Source organism: Carassius gibelio, chromosome A18 (assembly GCF_023724105.1).
Source record: "Carassius gibelio isolate Cgi1373 ecotype wild population from Czech Republic chromosome A18, carGib1.2-hapl.c, whole genome shotgun sequence".
Taxonomy (NCBI): domain Eukaryota; kingdom Metazoa; phylum Chordata; class Actinopteri; order Cypriniformes; family Cyprinidae; genus Carassius; species Carassius gibelio.
Genome location: NC_068388.1, coordinates 10,938,379 through 10,959,377, shown reverse-complemented (window position 1 = coordinate 10,959,377; position 20,999 = coordinate 10,938,379). Strand labels below are relative to the sequence as shown.

At 38.1% G+C, this 20,999-nt stretch overlaps 1 protein-coding gene across 2 annotated transcripts in view; it reads right to left on the bottom strand.

Moving 5' to 3' along the window:
- LOC127934435 (breast cancer anti-estrogen resistance protein 1) overlaps positions 1–20,999 on the bottom strand; it is a 78,874-nt gene that overhangs the window by 40,234 nt on the left and 17,641 nt on the right. Inside the window, exon 1 of one of the 2 annotated variants that reach the window (XM_052531812.1) lies at positions 9,671–9,747. The exons of the other annotated variant lie outside the window; for it this stretch is intronic. The gene's annotated coding sequence lies outside the window, so the exon portion shown is untranslated. Of the gene's footprint in view, positions 1–9,670; positions 9,748–20,999 lie in introns of those variants that run through there. 2 annotated transcript variants of the gene reach the window in all.

Genomic DNA, 20,999 nt, shown 5'->3' with positions numbered 1-20,999 from the left:
CAATCCTGACATTCCCTCTCCCTGTTTCCGATTGGCTGAGGACTCTGTTCTTATGTTAATAAGCTTACCCTCTTCCTCCCCCTGCCTGTGAGGAATATTTAGTGAACCTCTGTAGACCTGAGAAAGACATAGACATTGGTTTTTTGGCCATCCGCTGTACCCCTTACACACAAACACACAGCTTTGTCTAAACTCTTTCCTTAAGTCTCAGACCTTCTGTCTACCCTCCTCTGCTGATTTTGTTTGTGCTTTTGTGCTAAAACTAAAAATCCCCTCACACAACCCTTCCTTCTTCGACAGGAGACAAAAAGCTAAACCCCAGTGACTTTTGCAGTGTTTTGAAACGTTTAACCTCTTTTTTTTCGGTATATATCTGACCAGAATTAATAAAGTACCACTGATTGAGAAAAGGAAGAACTGGGAAGACAGAGATGGGTAGACTTTTTATGGATCCCGAGAGGAATAATTGTTATTTACTTAACGTATCACTGAAGCAAAACTCAGTTCTCTCTTATTTTCTCTCCATTTTAAATTACATTAATTTAGTCATTTATGCAGTAAAAACTAATGGAAAGACACTGAAGCAAATAAACTGCACTATGTTTCACATAATAAACAAAAACAAAGCTTGCTTTCTAACTCAGACATGAAGCTTAAAGATAATCAGTAGAGAAACCACAATAAAATAAAACACAATAAAATAAAACAAAATACTATGAAATTATATATATATATATATATATATATATATATTTTTTTTTTTTTTTTTTTATGAAAGACATTTAAATAATGACTGTTAAATAAACTAAGCTTATCCGTTCCAGTTTGCTTTTTTTCTGTTCACAAATCTCCAGGAAAATGAATTTCAAAGCATGACATCCTTCTCCAATTCTCCCGTGAGGAAGTGACCAGTTCAGGGGGTCAAATTGGGATCCAAATTTAAATCAATGAGGTAAATAGGCAAAAGATGTAGGTCCTAATAAACGGTCTCCTATAATTTACAGATAAATGAGAGGCATAAAGTAATTCTCTTTATTTTTGCTGAAATGTAAGAGATGTTACTGAAGAGAGGAACACTGTTCTCAAACTGCCATGACATTGTTGTATGGGCCGATGCTGAGATCAGGAGACAGGTCAGTCTTGCTTATTAAAGAAAAAATGATGCATGATGTAAAACAATAAATGCAGCCATGATTTAAATAAATATCAGTGACTTTTAATACCTGAATTGTAATCATGTCACAGGTAATTCGTTGTCAATTTCCCAATGTTAAGTGGTTCAAGCTTTTTCCAGCACTCACATTCACGCTCACATATACTGATTCACGCTTCTCAGCAGAGCGGGAACTGAGACACAGCCCTTGATACCTGAGTGACTACAATCCCCTGAAGTCCGTGAATGTTGGGCCATGAATTACACAGCACAACTGGTGTCAAATCAGCATGATTCTCCCTAATTGAAAGTGCCGTAGCAATTTAAAGCCCTTATCTTCACGCAGCGGCTGTCTTCGCAGGCCACAGGTTGCCATGCCTGGTCTCCATGACAATTGAGTGGCACTTCATCTTGCACTATGGGGTGGCTGCTACGCAAGATGGATTTCGATGGTTGAAATGACTCTGGGACGTTTGTTATTTATTTCCATCAGCTAAAGCCTGAGTGACATCAGAGCTGTCATTGAAATTAGCAAGTGTGCGTGGATTTTGTCACCATAGAGATTAGGCTATCACGTTAGACATCATTTCAATTAGTGCCCCACCCCCTCTTGCTCTTCAGTTAATAAGCCCCCTTCCGTCAGCGCCCGCTAATCACAATCCTGTTATATATCGGAAAGAGGGGGTGTTGGAGGTGAGTGGTCTAACTACATGTCACAAAGCACTAGAGAGGTGAAAATGAGAATCTTTGCTGTTTAACAGACCACTGCACCCTCTTGTGAAAAGATTGGATTCGTTCTGTATTAAATATTCATTGACTAGAAAATGTGTGACGTCTGCAGTACCTTAGCTTCTGTTGGAGAGTATTCATGGCTCAGTGAGTGTGGAACAGTAGTTTTATTGTGCCTGAGCGGCCCAGTCTTGGTTTGGTCAGGCTGTCACACCTACGCACAATGTTGTTCAGCTGGCAGCATATCAGCCGTGGAGTTGTGACCGCTGCGCAGTGGCCTCTGTAACCCCCCACATGCCACACGTGTCATGAAATTCAGGGCAACCCGACAAGAAAGGCTTAGCCAAGGCGGATCGGACCCAGCCACCCCAGAACAGACCAAGCATTTAGGCCTAAAGATGTGAGTCAGATAATGTGAATATGGAAATCCCATTTTCCTCTGAATCAAGGTAATGTTTCTATTTTTTTTCTCTCTAACTTTCTGAACCATTCCAAGAAGTAAAACATCTCCGTTAGGATCTCTCTACATCAGTCCTCTAAATTCCAGAAGAATCTACTGGAAAATTCTGGTAGGAAGGTGAACTAGGATATATCTTGGAACAACAGGATGATTTATTTAATACATCCAAGCTTCAAGAATGAGCAGAATATAAAACACTAGGTTTGTAAAAATTGCACATTTTATTTTCTTTTATTTTTGTATTATTATTTATTTTATTATTTATAAATAAAAATTATCTAAAATAAAAGTATACATTGAATTTTCTATATTAAATGTACCATGTTGGATCTGACATAACACAAACCTGCGTTATTTCCTTTCCTTTAACTATTTTAACTGGTAGATGATACTAATTCATGTTTCTTTTAACTAACAAAAATGTGTATTTTATATTATATTATTATAATTTATTTTAAATCAACATTGTTTTACACTTTTTAAGCATTAACTTTCTAAAATATTAAAATAAAATGATGTCCAATAATAAGCCTTTAATAAGTTATATTAAAATATTGATAAATGGCTGATAAATTGTATACCATTGAAATATTACACTAGAAATAACACTAAGAAAAAAATTAATTATGTAAATACTGAGGAAAAATCTAATATTTTCCAATAACTAGAATGTTACTGATATATTGGGCAACCTTAAATATAATAGATTTATTTTCAGTTATATTCCTTTAACACCTATGAAAACCTAAAAGCATCTGTGTGCCAAAAGCATCAGTTTAAAACAGTTTGAAAATGTGGGAAATTAAAAATAGGACTTTTTTTTCCCCCCAAAAGTTCAGAAATTTTTGGTTCTCCAAAAGCTCAGAGAATGATGGTTCTCCAATCAACAAGTGTTACTTTCCTTCTCCAATATTTTGAACTTACCAATGTCATGATAAGACCACAATATTGCAGGCCATTTGAACTTGCTAGATTGACTTGAGTACATCTGAGCTCATCTTTATGGTTTGTTATAATGAATACTTTGACAAATCTGGCTAAAATTAGACCCAAGATCCCAGTCAAAGTCAAACGAAACACTCAAAGCATTTCCTGTGTCTGACTGAGGACTGTATTGGGAGCTTAATTCTTTGGTGCCACATCATCAAGAATTACTAATTCAGCTCCTGAAAACAACAGCATTCTGCTCATGATGCACTGCTCCACACTCTGCTCTGAGAAAAAACAATGCACATCCTTGTATTGAGATATCCGGTCCCCCCGCCAACAGCAATATTCAAGCAGCTTTGAAGGACAAAGGAATAAAGAGTTCCTTTCTTTGTTGGGACTGTCAGGCCCGCTGCACAGTCTGCCACCGAGGCCTTTCAACTACTTACTGTATGATGAAAAAGAGAGAAAATCCTCAGCCACACACTCACCTGAAAGAGCACGCACACATACTTGCTTAAAAGTACAGGTATACATAAACACACAAACATGTACTACACAAAACAGAACGATCATTCGTCCTACAGGGCACTGCAGCAGATGCAGTGACCGGTGGACAGGCAGCTTTCCAAAACCCCTCTGGAGTGTTTGTGGTCTTCCCTTATCCACAAACAGAGGATAAGCGTCTGTATCTGTACAGAACAGGAAAAAACAAGACCTAGCCCCTATGAAAATCAACCCCAATCTAAATCACAGCCCTATTTTACACAATTAACACACAACGGGATGCACAGGGTTGATCAGACCAAACCGAAATTTAATTTCCATAGATAATTATATTTGTTTACTTTCAGATTTGGGTTCCCCATTATTATTCATCCTCTTATCAGTCATGGTAATACTTTAAGATGATTAAAAACCACAAAGTGAATCAGTCTTCCTCTCTTTTAATCTAAAGTTGCAAGGATGAGACTTATGGCATGTGCAAAGCAAGCAAAACAAGCACACACACACACACAGAGAGAGAGAGAACAACATCAGCACTAGACGACTAGCTCACTTTTCTCATCCTCACTGCAATAAAAAGATTAGCATTAATGTGACAGGAAGTAAATGGCATTATGTAGAGTTGAGCATAATCAGGGTGCGCTGGTGAAATTACTATTCCTCACAATCTGTGTGTGTGTGTGTGTGTGTGTGTGTTTGCTTCACACCGTCTCAATAAAGCAGAAAGCCTTCCAATCAGCACTTCCTCCTTTACTCTCCCAATACACACACACACATAAAACGAGAGGAAAGGAGAGCAATAAATCCAACCTGGGCATCCTGCTGGTTAATTAGATTAATTAATCAATCTGTTTTTCTGATGCTCTCCGGTTTCTGGATCCCACTGGAAAGTATTACTCCCATTATCCAATATTTTGAACTTACCAATATCATGATATGACCACAATATCACAGTGCCATTTGAACTGGCTAGATTGACTTGAGTACATCTGAGATCATATTTATGGCTTGCCATAATTATATTACTGTTTTTATATAAAGCTAACCCTAATCCAAAGCCTTACATTACTCATTTTAAGAATATCGTTTCCTTTATGACTCTGTATACCTTTGAGGATGTTCCCTAAAGGAGTTTAGCTAACTTGTGTACTCACACTCTCTCACACACACACTAATCCATTAATCTAGTGAGAACTGCACCTAGAGAGTGACTAACCTCTTAAACAACTATTAAAGAGCAAGACCCAGCAGATATGCATGAACAGACACTCAAACACACACTGTAAGACACCAAAGAACTTCGAACAATCCTACAAATCTCCTTCAGACGGACACAGACGTAGCCTTAGGCGGTCTCCCCTCCCCCTCTCTCAGTGGAATGCAGGAATGCGGTGCTAAACCTAGCAGAACACCACTCTCTCCGACCATCACTTCCAGGAAGGAAAACGTTTTCCCATGGGCTGGGTCCAAGTTGTCCAAGTAACCCGACTGTCTAAGTAACCCGTTCTGTTTGAACCCCACCTCATCCTTATAACCCAAGTGAACAAGGGTCTCCACAACAACAGCTTATATTATGCTCCTCCCGTCAAATGATCTGTCTGGACAATTGTGAGGTAATAATCTTTCCAGACATCAACAGTGTTACTACGTACGCTCTCTTACAAATAGCCACACTATCTGAAAGGTTATTTACAAATCGCTGCAATTTCCCACTTTCAGAAATGTGCTTCCAACAATAAAGCGCAGTTGTAATCAGAAAGCGGCAGCTGTTTGATGCTATCTGTGGGGAATGAGAAACGTTTGATATAAACTCAATTGCCTGATACACGGCTTCATTCGTTTACTTCTAGTCTACTGCGTTTCAGTGTATGTGTGTGTGTATGGCCCTGCGCATTCACTCTCTGCCCTTGAAAGTGAATGAGTCAGTGTGAGAAACAGTCTCTAAGCGGAGGTCTTGGGGAAGTGTTGAGATAAGACCACCACAGCCAGAGCTGACAGGCCATCTAACGTAAGCTCATTACCAGTCTCTCCGCCGTACGACTCCTGTCTAATTTTATCATGCCACTCTTTACTGTCAAGTATAGATTTTCAGTGATACACTGATGTTAGGGTGATATAATGCTTACCAAAAAGTCATTAAATAATTTTTTTAGAGTACATTTATGTAAAATTGTAAAAAGTCTGTCACACATAGAATATTCCTAAGTTTTAATCAATCAAGCTGTTGGCTTTTGGGCTCCAGTCATAAGCATTCAAAAATATTATATTTCTATAAGTACTGTAGCAGAACAAATGTTTTGCTGTAAAATGATGTTATTTCTATTTTATGTGTTTGAGTGAATATGTTATGCTTGACTAATTTTAACAAGCATAAAACATAAAGCATAAAACTATGTCTTCTCTGAAGACATAAATAATGTTGCTTCATTTAAAAAAACAGTTCACATTTATTTTGAAAACATCAAAAATAATCTTGTTTTAATTCAAACCAGTGTGTGTGTGTGTGTGTGTGTGTGTGTGTGTGTGTGTGTGTGTGGGCATGTTTTTGTGACATATCAGGACACAAATTTGTATAATGACATGGGTATGACACAGGTATGACACAAGGAGAGGGTGACTTATGAGGACATAACCCATGTCCCTATTTTTCAAAACGCTTATAAATCATACAGAATGAGTTTTTTGAGAAAGTAAAAATGCACAAAGTTTCCTGTGAGGGTTAGGGTTAGGGGTAGGGTTGGTGAAGGGCGATAGAATATACAGTTTCTACATTATAAAAACCATTACGCCTATGGGATGTCCCCACTTTTCACAAAACAAACATGTGTGTGTGTGTGTGTGTGTGTACTGTATATATATATATACACACACACATTATTTTTTACGTGAAAGCTAAATTTTCAGCAACCAGTCTCCAGTGTCACATGATCCTTCAAAGATCATTCTAATATGACTTCTAATATCTTTTTTAGGATTCTTTCATGAACAAAATAAACAGCTTTTATTTGAAATAATAAAAAATAAAAAAAATTATAAATGTATAACAAATGTATGCATCCTAGCTGAAAAAAATACACATTTCTTTCAAAACAAATATTACTGACCAGAAAAAAATATTTTAGACAAAAACGTGTTTCTCATAAAAGGACTCTTGTTTAAATGTCTTGTTACGCTGAAACAACTTATGGCTGGGCGAAACCACAGCAGCAAATAACTAATAATGAGAACAGCTTAAGATGAAGGGGAAGAGGTCAGAGTCCACGTATGAGGTCTGAAATGCATTCTCTGTTTTTTTTCAACTCCAAGTTCTGCAGTCCCTTCCATTCAGTACACTGCCACATTTTCTCAACTTTCAGATCCACAGTCTTTTTACAATCTACATTATAGCTTTTGAGTGGCAATCTGAGAAAAGCTACATTACTATCAAGTAATTATTATCAGATATCACCAAATAATTAACTCCATACTATTTTTGATTTCCGAAGTTTTGTGTGCATCTCATTTTGCTAAAATTAAGCTGAGCCTATAAAAAAAATGGCATAATATCAGCCATTAGCCCCTCAAATCTTTAGTTATTGGTATGAGATCCATTGAAAACATTTATCTGGTAATTTATCTGACAGCATTATCCAAAGCCACTTTTAGCAATGAGCAGTTCCCCTAGAAAAACCTGTGTTTGAGTGTTCTGAACTTCAAGGGAACAATGGTAGCTCATTGATCTCCCATGTTGAGTTTGGACCACCAGCCTTTTTGTTATCAACTGTTATACCACACCACACCATAACTTACAGTAAGTAGACACTGATGAGGCTCCTGTGAGAACAGAGAGCTATGCATGAGAGCACTTTAAGATCACACCTGGATCTCAATTCTCAGAACATGAATCAGTGTCTGAGTGTCTTTAAAAAGAATTTCATGCTTCAAACATCATCAGACAGCAGCAGCATGTAATACATGGACAGTTATGTCAGTCCCCCTGTGTGCAGTGGTGCTTATAGAGTTCAGGCAGGTCAGATGAAACTATTAACTCCACTGACCTACAGATAAACATCACATTGATCTGTGTGTGAGACCGGAGAGCGGGGATTGCTCATGTGGGTGTCAATCCACCACAGCATATAATCTAACACACCTCATTTAGCCCACTGGAGGAGAAGGCAAACGCTCATGGAGACGGACAGATTTTCTGAGATACATTGATGTCTGGGTCTCAAAGGTTGTGGTATTGTCTGTGGGTTAGGGCAGTGCTAGGGTCGGCGATTCTGACCTCTCCTCCCAGCCAGCCACTGGGGGCACATCCTTTACCCCGGCTGAAGTACAGTGCAACGTGAGGTCGCTGACCCCTCTGAACGCCGGTGAAATACAACACCCATTTATCAGGGAGTTCTGGAATGCAGCTGAGAAATTAGCGGGGGGCAATGGGTGATGAGGCAAAGCCAAATATCACCCAAATACCATTCATTTAACAGCCCGGCAAGCAATTTTGCACGAGAAAATGAAAACGGTTAAATGACAGAGTTCTTTCTGGTTCTCTGATGATGACATCGTTGAGTAGTGATGGGTTATTCTTGAACGATTCGTTCATTTTGAACAAATCTTTAATGTGTCTCGAGACGAACGAGTCGCCTCGGGGAGTGATTCGTTCAGTCATGCATGTGCAACTTCCCTTGGGTTCTGTACTGAAATTAGTTTACCTATTTCGAGTCTTTGAGTTTTTCAAGTCATTCGTTCATCACGTGACAGACCCATGAACTTTTCCCTATGCAGTCTGAACCAGAAAGAGACTTAATAATAATTTCAATAAATTTGAAATTCAATAACTAAACAAAAAAATTTCAAAACCTTTGCTGTCTTATGTATCCCAATAGCCCCATCATTAAGCTCAAGTACCCCTTTATCGTCACTTATTATTTGACTAAAAATGAGAGTCATGCACACAAATGTACAAACCTTGCATTGATTGCACATATCGTATTTGTCTAAAAAAGGAACTAAACTAAATCCAGAACATAGTTGTATTTTTGTAAGTATATTTCGACAACACTATTTTACTATACAATTTACATATACAATATATTTAACAGATTTTATTCATATTTATTCAATTAAACAAAACATTTAATTGAATAATAAAAATATAATAAAATTAGATAAAATCTCTCTCTCTCTCTCTCTCTCTCTCTCTATATATATATATATATATATATATATATATATATATGCATATCAAATTGAAATAATAATAAAAATTGAAAATAAATAATACAAATGTATTAATTTGTACCCAAGTACCGCCAAGGTACATGTACCTATTGTTGTAGATCACTCCAAAATGAGTGTTGGTATAGCGGTGTGTAGATATAATGGCCTTTAATGAGCAGATCAGTAACTGTGCTGCTCTGCGATGCTCTGTGTGCCATTAACGCTTCTCAGAGATCATCTCGGAGACCCATCAATTCCTGATAGGCTCCTACTCTAATGCTGCCTGGAGCGCTGGAAATAAAAGGCCTGACCAGCAGCTAATAACTCATTACAGACCCACTGAGCTGGTGGTTAGATAAACAGAGAGGGGAAAACAAACATGTCATTAAGCTTGGTGCCAAAGCATGCATACACACAAACTCACACTCTGCGCTCCAATTTAGTACAGTTATGCCTCCTTTTGACCTTGAGAGGCACCAGTGCTTCAGTTTAAAAACACAAGAGGCCAAATAAAACATATTTCATAGCATTTTCACACCTTGTTTAGACATGAGATCAGGCTGTGATGAGCAGTGATCAGGCAGACTTGATTGCTGGGAGTGTTGTTAATGAGAGTTATGCATGACATGCCAATAATGTGCTTTCACCGTCCAGCAGGAGGTGCCACTTCTGCCTTGATGGTCACTCCTCACCTGCGTCTCTGTAGGAAGTAGGTGATGCTCTAGAAGATTTCCAGATCCCGCAGATAAGGGGTTTAAATTTCTAGATGCTATCTATCAAAAGAGCAGCGAGACAGAGATAAATGACTGCACAGATCTGAGAACAAGGGCATTATAATAGGCTGATGAACTTGACTTTTAGTACGCACTGACACACACAAACTTAATAATTCTTCATTTTCATGCATCTCATTCCAAACCTTGTTTTAAGCAAAAAAATAAAATAAAATACTGAAATAGCCACTCGTTAAAACCGAGGTATGCAACAAAGCATTTGTGAAGCCACAACACACACAACCTTGAGGCTGATGGGCTGCAACAGCAGAAAACCCCACCGGGTACCACTCATCTCCACTACAAATAGGAAAAAGAGGCTACAATTTGCACAAGCTCACCAAAATTGGACAGTTGAAGACTGGAAACATGTTGCCTGGTCTGATGAGTCTTGATTTATGTTGAGACATTCAGATGGTAGAGTCAGAATTTGGCGTAAACAGAATGAGAACATGGATCCATCATGCCTTGTTACCACTGTGCAGGCTGGTGGTGGTGGTGTAATGGTGTGGGGGATGTTTTCTTGGCACACTTTAGGCCCCTTAGTGCCAATTGGGCATCGTTTAAATGCCATGGCCTACCTGAGCATTGTTTCTGACCACGTCCATCCCTTTATGACCACCGTGTACCCATCCTCTGATAGCTACTTCCAGCAGGATAATGCACCATGTCACAAAGCTCGAATCATTTCAAATAGGTTTCTTGAACATGACAATGAGTTCACTGTACTAAAATCGCCCCCACAGTCATCAGATCTCAACCCAATAGAGTATATTTAGGATGTGGTGGAACGGGAGCTTCGTGCCCTGGATGTGCATCCCACAAATCCCCATCCACTGCAAGAAGCTGTCCTATCAATATGGGCCAACATTTCTAAAGAATGCTTTCAGCACCTTGTTGAATCAACGCCACATAAAATTAAGGCAGTTCTGAAGGCGAAAGGGGGTCAAACACAGTATTAGTATGGCGTTCCTAATAATCCTTTAGGTGAGTGTATATATGGTACCAGCTGCAGACAGTGCAAGAGCACATTAAAGCTTTATGGAGAATGAAGATCCGTTTAAGCATTGAAGAATGCCCTGCTGATGGGCTTCTAATTCCAGTTTCATTTAAAGAGGGAGTTTCCTCACAGTCAGGGCCTCGATTAGAGGGGTAACGGGCCATAAACAGAGAGAGAATGGAAACCAGAGAGATAAAGGGATGGGAAATTAAGAGAAATCAGCCGGAAAGAAGAGTGTTTGGAAAGGAGTTCGGAGAGGAGAGAAGAATCAGAAGATGTCACTGGTGGTTAATTGTCAAGAATCTACATACATCAATATAAAAACAGAACCGTCATGCTCCACACGCCAAGAGACCTCACTGCAAACAAATGCTAAACACGTGCAGCCAGCAGCTGTTAGATCCATCTTACGATCAGTCGTGCAATCAGTTATCGGCCCTCTCTCCATCTCTGAATATCCTGCTCTCCATGCTGCACCTACCTCAGCTGAAGCCCCCTGCAGACAGTCAAACATTTTACAGAACACCTGGAAGGGGAGGGGAGGAGATGAGACATCTGCTTTGACAAACATCACATCAGCCTTAATATGACAGCGCAACACAGAACAACAGACTTCAACACAGGCTAAAGATAACCATGCAGTTTGGGGGTGTATCTCACTCATACACAATATTAAGGTATTGGAGGCAATGCTATAACGTGCTCACATTTTATTTGCAATATTGCAATATTGCCCCAAGTCGCAATTTTACTTTTATATAGTTCTTAAATATTAGAAATATTAATTAAATCATTGATTGTAGAGCAATGTAATGGCATATAAGCATTTAGAATATGCAAATGTTATCAGCATATTATTGAGCATTTAAACACTGAATGACTTTACAGGCATAGTTCTTGAATTAAGTTTGCTCTTAAGAAAACTGGTTTCAGACAGACTTTCAAAACACCGTAAGATCACATCTTATGATCTAGAACAAATCCAATGGTTTAGACCTAATCAAGCAAATACAAAACTATATTTGAGTATTATATTTGACTGTATTGTTTAAAGTCGGCATGAAATAAAAAATTCACCCCTATTCATGCATGCATACACGCACAAATTACATACATTTTCATTGTTATGCATATAAGCGCCTGAAACTGTATTCTTTTATGGAGTAAAAATGTTTTGTGGAAAGAACAGCACACAGATTTTTGTCCATTCAAATTCTTATGCAGTAACAAACATTGGATTTAGATGTGCCAGCTATTAGAATATTTTTTCACACAAATGAAATGTTGCATCTAGGATTGAAACTATCCATTTTAAAATGCATAATGGTTTATGGAATTATGGTTATGCAAGGTTAGTTCTACTAAACCTTATGCATGGTGCTAATTCTACTAAACTAGATGAATACATATGTTTCATGTGACGCTGTAAATCTTAGAAGGCATTTTAAATCAAATCATCTGTTGTGGAGTAATAATGAGAATGTTCCTGTAAAACTGCATTCATATGCAAATATATTCGGCATGTGTCCACATAAGCGTGCAAGTGTGCGCTCTGAGGCTTCCCTGCTGCCGTGGCTCATTCCTGACCTGTTGGATCCTGTTCTCTCTCACTGGAGACACGCTTCGTTCAATGTAACAATTACTATGTGTTCCTACAACTAAACACTCCACCTTCCACACTTTTTCTCTCGCCTCTGGTGTTTTCGTATTTGGAAAATACAGGTCTGCTTGATACATTCACCCTATAGAGATATGTAGTTATAGATGTAAGTATACTGCTAAGGGTGTTTCCAGTGCTTTCCATGTTTTCATGCCTGCACCGAGTACGCGTCTCTGATTGGGGTCACCGTGGAAACAAGGCGACGGTCCAATGCAGCTCTTGCCTGCACAGGTAAAACACGCGATGTGGCTTTGACAAATCAACCTGATGTTGACACAGCTGCACATTCCTTCTCTTGCTCTCTTGTTATCCTTGAATACTCGAAACAGAGTAATCCCACATGACAGGGATCAAGTTCATTTTAAAAGTTTGCCAAATTATATTAATCTAGATACACTGCCAAAACTTTCATCCGGATATGTTGTAAAGGTTTTGTTTTGGCTATATATATATATATATATATATATATATATATATATATATATATATATATATATATATATATATATATATATATACATACAGATAAACAGGTTCAATTTTGAGCTTTTTCCTGAGGCATACTGTATGATCATAAAAGCCCAGATGATGACTGCCATGTAAAAAAGGACTGCATCCACAACTATTTACTATTCACTAACTGCATCCACAACTATTTACATCTCCATCCCCTACACTGTCAGGGGCCTATGAATCACATTTTGTTGCTTTGCAGTCTGAATTGAAGAGGGACACAGTTTTTGTATTATTCAGCTGTATGTACTCAGTGCAACTTAGAACATCCAAGTGAAAGATACAACACAACATGTCACAAAAAAAGGTGGAAAAAGGATAACCTCCCCTCGTAAGAAAAAAATACTTAATCAGATGTAGTAAATCACCTTCTCAATGACACACAAAGCCCTTCAACTGTGATAAGCTGTGGTCATTTTAATTAGCTCAGCATTAAACGAGCTTGAGTATTGCAGTCCTTGGTAGTGCAACTGAAGCAAACAATCAACTGGCACTGTCAAAAGATCTCCAGGATAAAGTTGTGAACAGGCACTTTCTACTCTCGCAAATCGTTGAACTCGCATTTGATATGTATGCCCAATTATTGTGTTTGAATATACACGAGTGTATATATTTGTTGAACAAGTGGTAATCGTTTACATATCTTCTGATTGATGGCCGTCAGTGGTTGGGTAGAAGACAACAAATCCCATCATTCCACGCTCCTTTTTAGCGTCATCATACCACGCGATTGTTTTTGTTTTGGTAGTGCGCCCTCTAGTGGCAGGTCCTACAACCTGTACCTTTAACTATGAAATGTTTAAACTTTGGAAGTTGGAAATTTTACGTCAATATTCAAAATCCAATATCCAAATTTGACTGGAATCCAGCATAACTATAAAAGCTATATTCTGCAAAACTCCTGCACATACACCCCACATTGACACTGGCCTAAGGTTCAGACCATGTTTCTATGGTTGTGAGTCCCAGAGAACAGTGCAGGAGGAGAGGAAAATAATAAAGGGAGTGGAGACAGATCAGACTTGTCCAGTTCTTCTGATAAGAGAATCGGAACAACTCGTTCCACATTCTCCTGCTACCATCCATCAGCTCGGGTCACACAACGCTGATCCTGCATGCATCCTCACCTCTGACCCTGCTCATCACTCATGCTAACACAGTGTTTATCTGTGCCTCACACACACGCAGATCTGAAACACTGCTCTCCTGAAACACATTCACCCGGACGCTTCTTACCAAAGCTTTTCATTTTCAGATGATAATGCTTTAAAGTACTTTATCAGGCTGCAGAGCTGATGGAAGAGGCCCCAGAGAGGAATGCAGTTCTTTGTGGGAGAATAAATGGCTGATATCACTGCCAAAAACAGGTTGGTAAACATGTCTACTCAGCAGCACATGCTGCCCTACAGCACGCTATACATTTCAGCCCACTGCAATTAAAATCCACAGGAAGAAAGGGGGGGAAAGAGATTGAGGAATTGGAGGAAGAGGATGGAGGGATGGCAGACATAGATGACTACTGATGATTCATTAGAGGGCAAACTGAAAGAAAGGTGTGGATGATATATTAAAAATATAAACTACTGTTTTAGAGTTTTGGGTCAGAAAGATTTTTTTAAATGTTTTTGAAAGAAGTCTCTAATGCTTATGAAAGCTGAATTTAACAAAATACATCAAAAGAGTATAATTTTGAAATATTATTACAATTTAAAATAACCATACAATTACAAATAACTATATATTTTAAAATGTAATTTATTTAGTCATTACTGCAGTCTTTGTGTCACATGATCATTCAAAATCTTATGCTAATCTGTTGCTCAAGAAAAAATTCCTAAAACAACTGCTTTATATATTTTTGTTAGGATTCTTAGATGAACTTGTAAACTTTGATGAATCTGTAATTTTTCAGCCTTTCTGAAAATCTTACTGACCCCAAACTTTTGAACAATAGCATAGCATAGAAAAAACAAACAATATATTTTATGCTTAACTGACAACAATCTCTGTTCGGTCCAAGAGGCTGATTAACAAAGTATTAATGCCTTTTCAGGGCAAAAAAAGAAAAAAGGATAAATACTATATTTTCAAAAGAGTGTGAAAATATCAATATTATATTTTACCCCAGCCTTCCCCAAAATCATTATGCAGTGATTTCAATACATCTGATGGGATTACTGCTGGATTATGAAATTCTGAGGTTTTATCAATAACACAGAGGTCATAAATCTGTCTGCTCTAGTCTGATTGTGGCACTTCCTGTGAGCCTGTGGCTGTGGGGACAGTGAGTTCCTCTGAGTGGATCAGGGGAATTGAGAATCGCGCCATGAGCCAGTCTGTCTGTTTGCTGTCAGATGTGCTGCCTATACACAAGCACACACAGAGATTTAGAGAGAGATAGATAGAGAGTCTCCTCTCCAGGACATGGAGACTGACATCTCAGACACTCTCCGGCTATTTGTTCCACTACCTCGCAGACAAGCTCTCCCAGTGGGCAAAAGCAGCTCGAATAACAACACATTTGACTATAAAGAGCCACACAAACTCACAAAAACACACAGAGGAACAGAGGAAATGACAAATATAAAAATACAAAGATGTAGACAAATATATTCATTTATGGGTACACTCATGGGTTGATTAGTAATAAAAAAAATTCTAAAACATTAAAAATCATACAAACTCCAAGCTTTTGGGCATTAATGCCTTCATTTGTTTTTGATACTTTTCAATTGAAAAAAAAGATTTGTATTGTAATGTGTAACAAAAAAAAAAAGGAAATGAAAACATTATTAAATTGTAATTAGGATACATAAAGCACTGGCGATGAAATTAGCCAGCAAGACAATCTGTTATTTTAGTCTAAAAACATAGGTAATTTCAAGCACAGTGCACCAAGATACAAACAGACATCCACACATTTGTCTGTGGCACACACACACACACAAACACACACACACACACACACACACATCAGCTGGAATGAGCATCATTCCAAAAAATTAATAAATAAATGAGAAGAGAAGGAACAGAGTTTCCTCAGAGAAAAGACAAGCTTTTTATATCCACTCGGAAGTGGAGTAGGCTAATTAGAAAAGCAGGCCTACTTAAATCATATTAATAACAGCCATGCTACCTCACTCAGAGAACAAGCGAGAATGTGTGAGATCCACACCTTAAACCTTCAGATACCCCAGCTCAGAATAATATACAATCTCCAAATAATGCTTTAATCAAGGATGATCAGGAGATATGCAGGAGATTAACACTGTTTGCTGAGACAAGCATTAACATTATTCATGCTTATACTAACCCTCAGAATTAAACTTCAGGGCACAGCTCATCCAACACAGTTTGTGCTACAGATATTAATTATATATTCAATTGCACGACATATTGCAGAGAGAAATGCAATTATTTTTCCAAGTGATCAGAATTGCAGTGTTCATCTAGCACACAATAAACAAATGCTACTTGGACTTACAATGAAACAAAGAAAAACACAAAAAGGAGATGGGTGTTTTTGATTTGGACCTGTGGGCAACCACTGAGTAATGTCATATGAACCATTCAGAATACTTGTATATAAACTCACTAGAAACCATTCATAATACCTTTGCAACCTAAATAACACCAACAATACTGAAAAAACTGTAAAAACCTAGTTTTAAATCCTACTGAAAAAAAATCCTTCAAGGGCCACAAAATACTTTCTTAGTCAGACGCCAGATGGCCAGTTCAGTGTTCAGACATATTCATCATTACTACAACTATTTTATCATGTTGCCTGCATGGACACAGCGGGGTCAAAAACACTTCCTGTTTTAAACCAAACTAGCTTTTCTTAAAGGGACAGTTCACTCAAAAATTTAAATATTGCCATCATCATTCCAAGCCTGTAAGACTTTTTTTCTGTGAAACGCAAAGAATGAAGAATGTCTATAAAATTAAAGTCAACTGGGTCCAATTTTGTTTCCATCTGACTCATTAGCTACATTTATATGCATCCAAATTAAAGTGTTTATAATCATATTGGACTGAAATCCTTCATGAAAACACCTCAATAGATCCGACAGTGCTTATCTGAATTAAATTTCGTTTAGGTTGAAAGGGGTGGTCTAGACATTGAATCCAATTAACATGGGGAAAAATTACCATGTAAAAGCTTAAATCTAACTATTATCTCAGATTCAAAAATACCTTGCACATGTGCAGTGTCATTTACATATATTTGATGCTATATGAACGTGTTTATTTATGGCTAACCCATGTCTAACTATAGGAATACAACGCCTATCACGCCATTCCTATATAAGGTCTATTCAGTATTATTCAGGAGCTTTGTCAATTGCTCAGGGGCAAATTACCCTCCTCCGTCCCCAGCTCCTCTTTTCATCACAATCAGGACTTTGGCTTTCTGATGTTCCTCATTTTCCCAAATCAGACTCTTTTTATCATGAAAAATTATGTTACACTAAAATTTCATTAAGAACATTAATGATATCTGCTACATTTGTTTCTGTTCTGTTTACCCTAAGAAGGTTACTGCTGCTCTGCCCGCTCATTCATGACAGGCTGCATGGATGGGCAGGGAGTTTTTGCCCAGAACTGAACCATTCCTCCAATCCAAACTGTATGCTAAGCACCAATAATCTTTGACGATAATGAAAAGTCTTGACAGAATTATATTCACGCTAGCTCTGGTAACATTATCACCAGCTTACTCTGGTCTGAATGCGGTGACTGGGCACTGCGTATTTGCTGTAATTTTGTTCTGAAAACTTGTTAAGTGCAAGTAAAGCAATAGTAGAAATAGTAATGGTTTGGAACAGCATGAACATGGGGGAATGATGACAGAATTTATTTTTGGGTGAATTATCCCTTTTAACTAAATGAAGCAGTGTGTGTATTTTTGGAATGATGACATTACTTATGGAATTGTGGTAAGACTGATTTAGACTGCTAAAACGAGTGCCAATCATCTCTCATTCGGCTGATTGGAGAGCAGTGTGTGTTTGAGAGCGAGCGAAGGGGGTGGGTTATTCCTGAGAGTGTGAGAAGATCGACAATTTGAAGGTCACCTCCAGTCAGCTTAAAGAGAGACCAACCCTCCATCCATCACTTTAAATGGCTATGGACACTTCACTGATTGACAACAGATAGAAAGAGTGATGTACTCAAAAAGACAGATGAAACACTTTCCCATGATCCCCAAACACAAACCTAGACAAGCAGTTTGTTTTCTTTGTGCCTGGTATTATGCAGCCAACTGCTTGTATCCTTGTTTCAGTCAGCTCTTGGATGTAAAGCAAATGGTTGGACATGGCTCCCATCGCATGCTAGCAGCGGCTTATTGTGTGCAAATCCTTTCCTCAACCCGCCAAGCACTTTCCAGATGTAATACCTGTAACATGACAAATCCGTGGTTGCTCAACTTCCGAGTCAGCGATACAAACTGAGACTCAAGGGACACAATTTCATTAGAATTTGACTCACCTATGAAAGTACCCCATCCAGACTCCTATCGGCCAATCACGTTAATGATGCAACACCACACTCCTGTGAGCTATTACAAGCATAATTTACACACAATAACGTATCGCCTAATCTTGACACTGTAGGACAGAATGTGTAATTCATTTATCCACACTTCTCTATTTCAGTCTGACATAATTAGACTTGTAGATGGAGGCAAACACACAAGGACACACCACATACACAAACACCTACTACTGACAAATGTGCGTTGGAGCAATATTTTTGTGGTTGGCTGCCATTTGAATTCTTACATTCATTGATCTTTTTCATCTATTTTTGTTTTTTCTGTATTGATTCTGATCTGTCAAAATCTGAATTATCACCCACATAATGGCATCTAGTTCAGTGGAGCTCAAACAGGTGGCAGGGGCCCACAAGGGGGCCTCAGCAAGCTTCCAGGGGCCTCAATTTATTTAAATCGGTTATATTAACATAATCTTTATTAAAATTCTGTAAAAAAAAAAAAAACACACTAAACAAACTAGTATAGCATCATATAAACTGCCATTATATTTTTCATTTATTTATTTTTATTACAAAAAAAGTATCAGAGGTAAATATCAGCATTTGAAAATTGTCCTGGACAAAGGAGGACCTTGGAGTCAAAAAGGTTGAGAACCACGATCTAGTAGCTAAGTTTTGTAGAATTTGCAAAAATGACTTTGATCATCTTGAAAGTATCAGCAAGAATGCATTGAAAAGAAAAAAACGGTAATTTTGAATGTATGTCTATCGTTTTTCCAGCAAAAGTGTGTTTATGAACCTACTGAATTACATATTATATTGATATATTACATGTAAGTATTTGGCAAATACTTTTGTCTAAAGTAACTTACATTGCATTCAAAGTTGTTAGCACCATGCTCTACTTTTTGAGCAATAGAAATATAATTTCTAGCAAATACAAAAAATGTGTTATCTGAGTCAGGTCAAGCTCAAATCTACTTTTTATCTGTTTGTTTGTTTTTGTCCATGCAATGGAAGTCAAAGGTCACCAAAACAATCTTCAAAATATCTTACAAGTTAGTAAAAAAAAATTGGGGGTGAGTTCTTTAGAACAGATTAGTCGATTAGTTTACCAGGCAACACAAATTCTAGAATATGTAGTTTTGCACATTCCTAAAATATGTACAAACCTAAAAGCATACTTGCAGCAGACGGACATAAACAATACTTTGATCTGTGTTTTTGCCAGTGAGAGTTGCCTGTGAATGCTGTATGTCTCCATGGCAGGATTTCCTGGACTGTGCTCTCTTGACAGGCTTCATGTTCCTGCCAATCTCACACATACTGCACATAATCACGCTCCCTTTCCTACTGTCTGACCACCAACCCTACTGACACAAACTACAGAAGAACACAAACTAGAGCCTAGAAAACAGACAGAAGGATTTAAAATACAAGAAGAAAGCATAACCTCAGGAATGCACTGCCAATGGCAATGTTTTCTTTGATAGTCTGCTTGTCCCGACCTGTTGGCTAGCAGTGAGTATCAGCCCTCATTGCTCAGCACACGCTCACTATGTATCATTTGTCGTCAGGTCTGTTCTCTTTTTAAAGTCCTTAAAGCCCAAAACATGCTCAAATACATAAATGCAAATGCTTCTACTGTAGCTATGCAAACTTGGTTTCACGCGGAACATAAACAGCATGTGCAAACAAATGACGCTTAATTATCTTTCAAATAAATGCTACTTGATTTCATATTTAATATATAGCCTAATGCAAAGAGATTCTTACATTTAAAGTGTGGCGTAAGTGTCAAAAAATACTTTTTTGAGGCCAATGTGTGTACAAAATGAGCACGCACATAGAGATCCAAGTATACTGCACCATTTAATCGCAAATCTATATGCAGACATGCTCCACTGACAGCAAAATGCCAGGAGAGATCCATAAGCCCCGTCTTCTTCCCAAGTCCAATCTAGGAGAAATGTGACCACCATCCGATGAAACGCAATCAAAGCTCTTTCACACATGTAGCTATCTCAGTCTCATTGCTGTCAGGATGGGATTGAAGAAAGAACTGTTCAAACTATCTGGCCACATGGAAATGTCACCATCAATCCCGGTCCTTCCACTTGATGTGTCCGTATGTGGACTATTTATTTTTTTTCATTAAGCTTAGAGGCTTGAGAGTGGGCGGAGCGTGGAAAACATGTCATGGTACATGAGACAACTTCTCAATAAAACGACCTACATTTGGATAATGGATTTAGAGAGTTGGGTATTATGAAATGTGAATGCACAAACACAAGCAACTTCCCCATCTTTAGGAATCTCTGCCTCCTGAAGTTTCTCCATTAGAGAGGAATACGTCCGCTCTAATGGATTGCTACTGGAGGCAACAGCACAATATCCCTTCGGTCTGAGAATGATGGGTATTCAAGACTCAAGGAGCTGGAGAATGGCTCCAGCCAAAACTCAGAAACAACTGTTTATCATAACTTTGAAAATAAAAACTGCTCCAATTTATGATCGCAAACCACTGAAGCATTTCATGCTAAGTGAACATGCATCCTAGCAAACCAAATAAT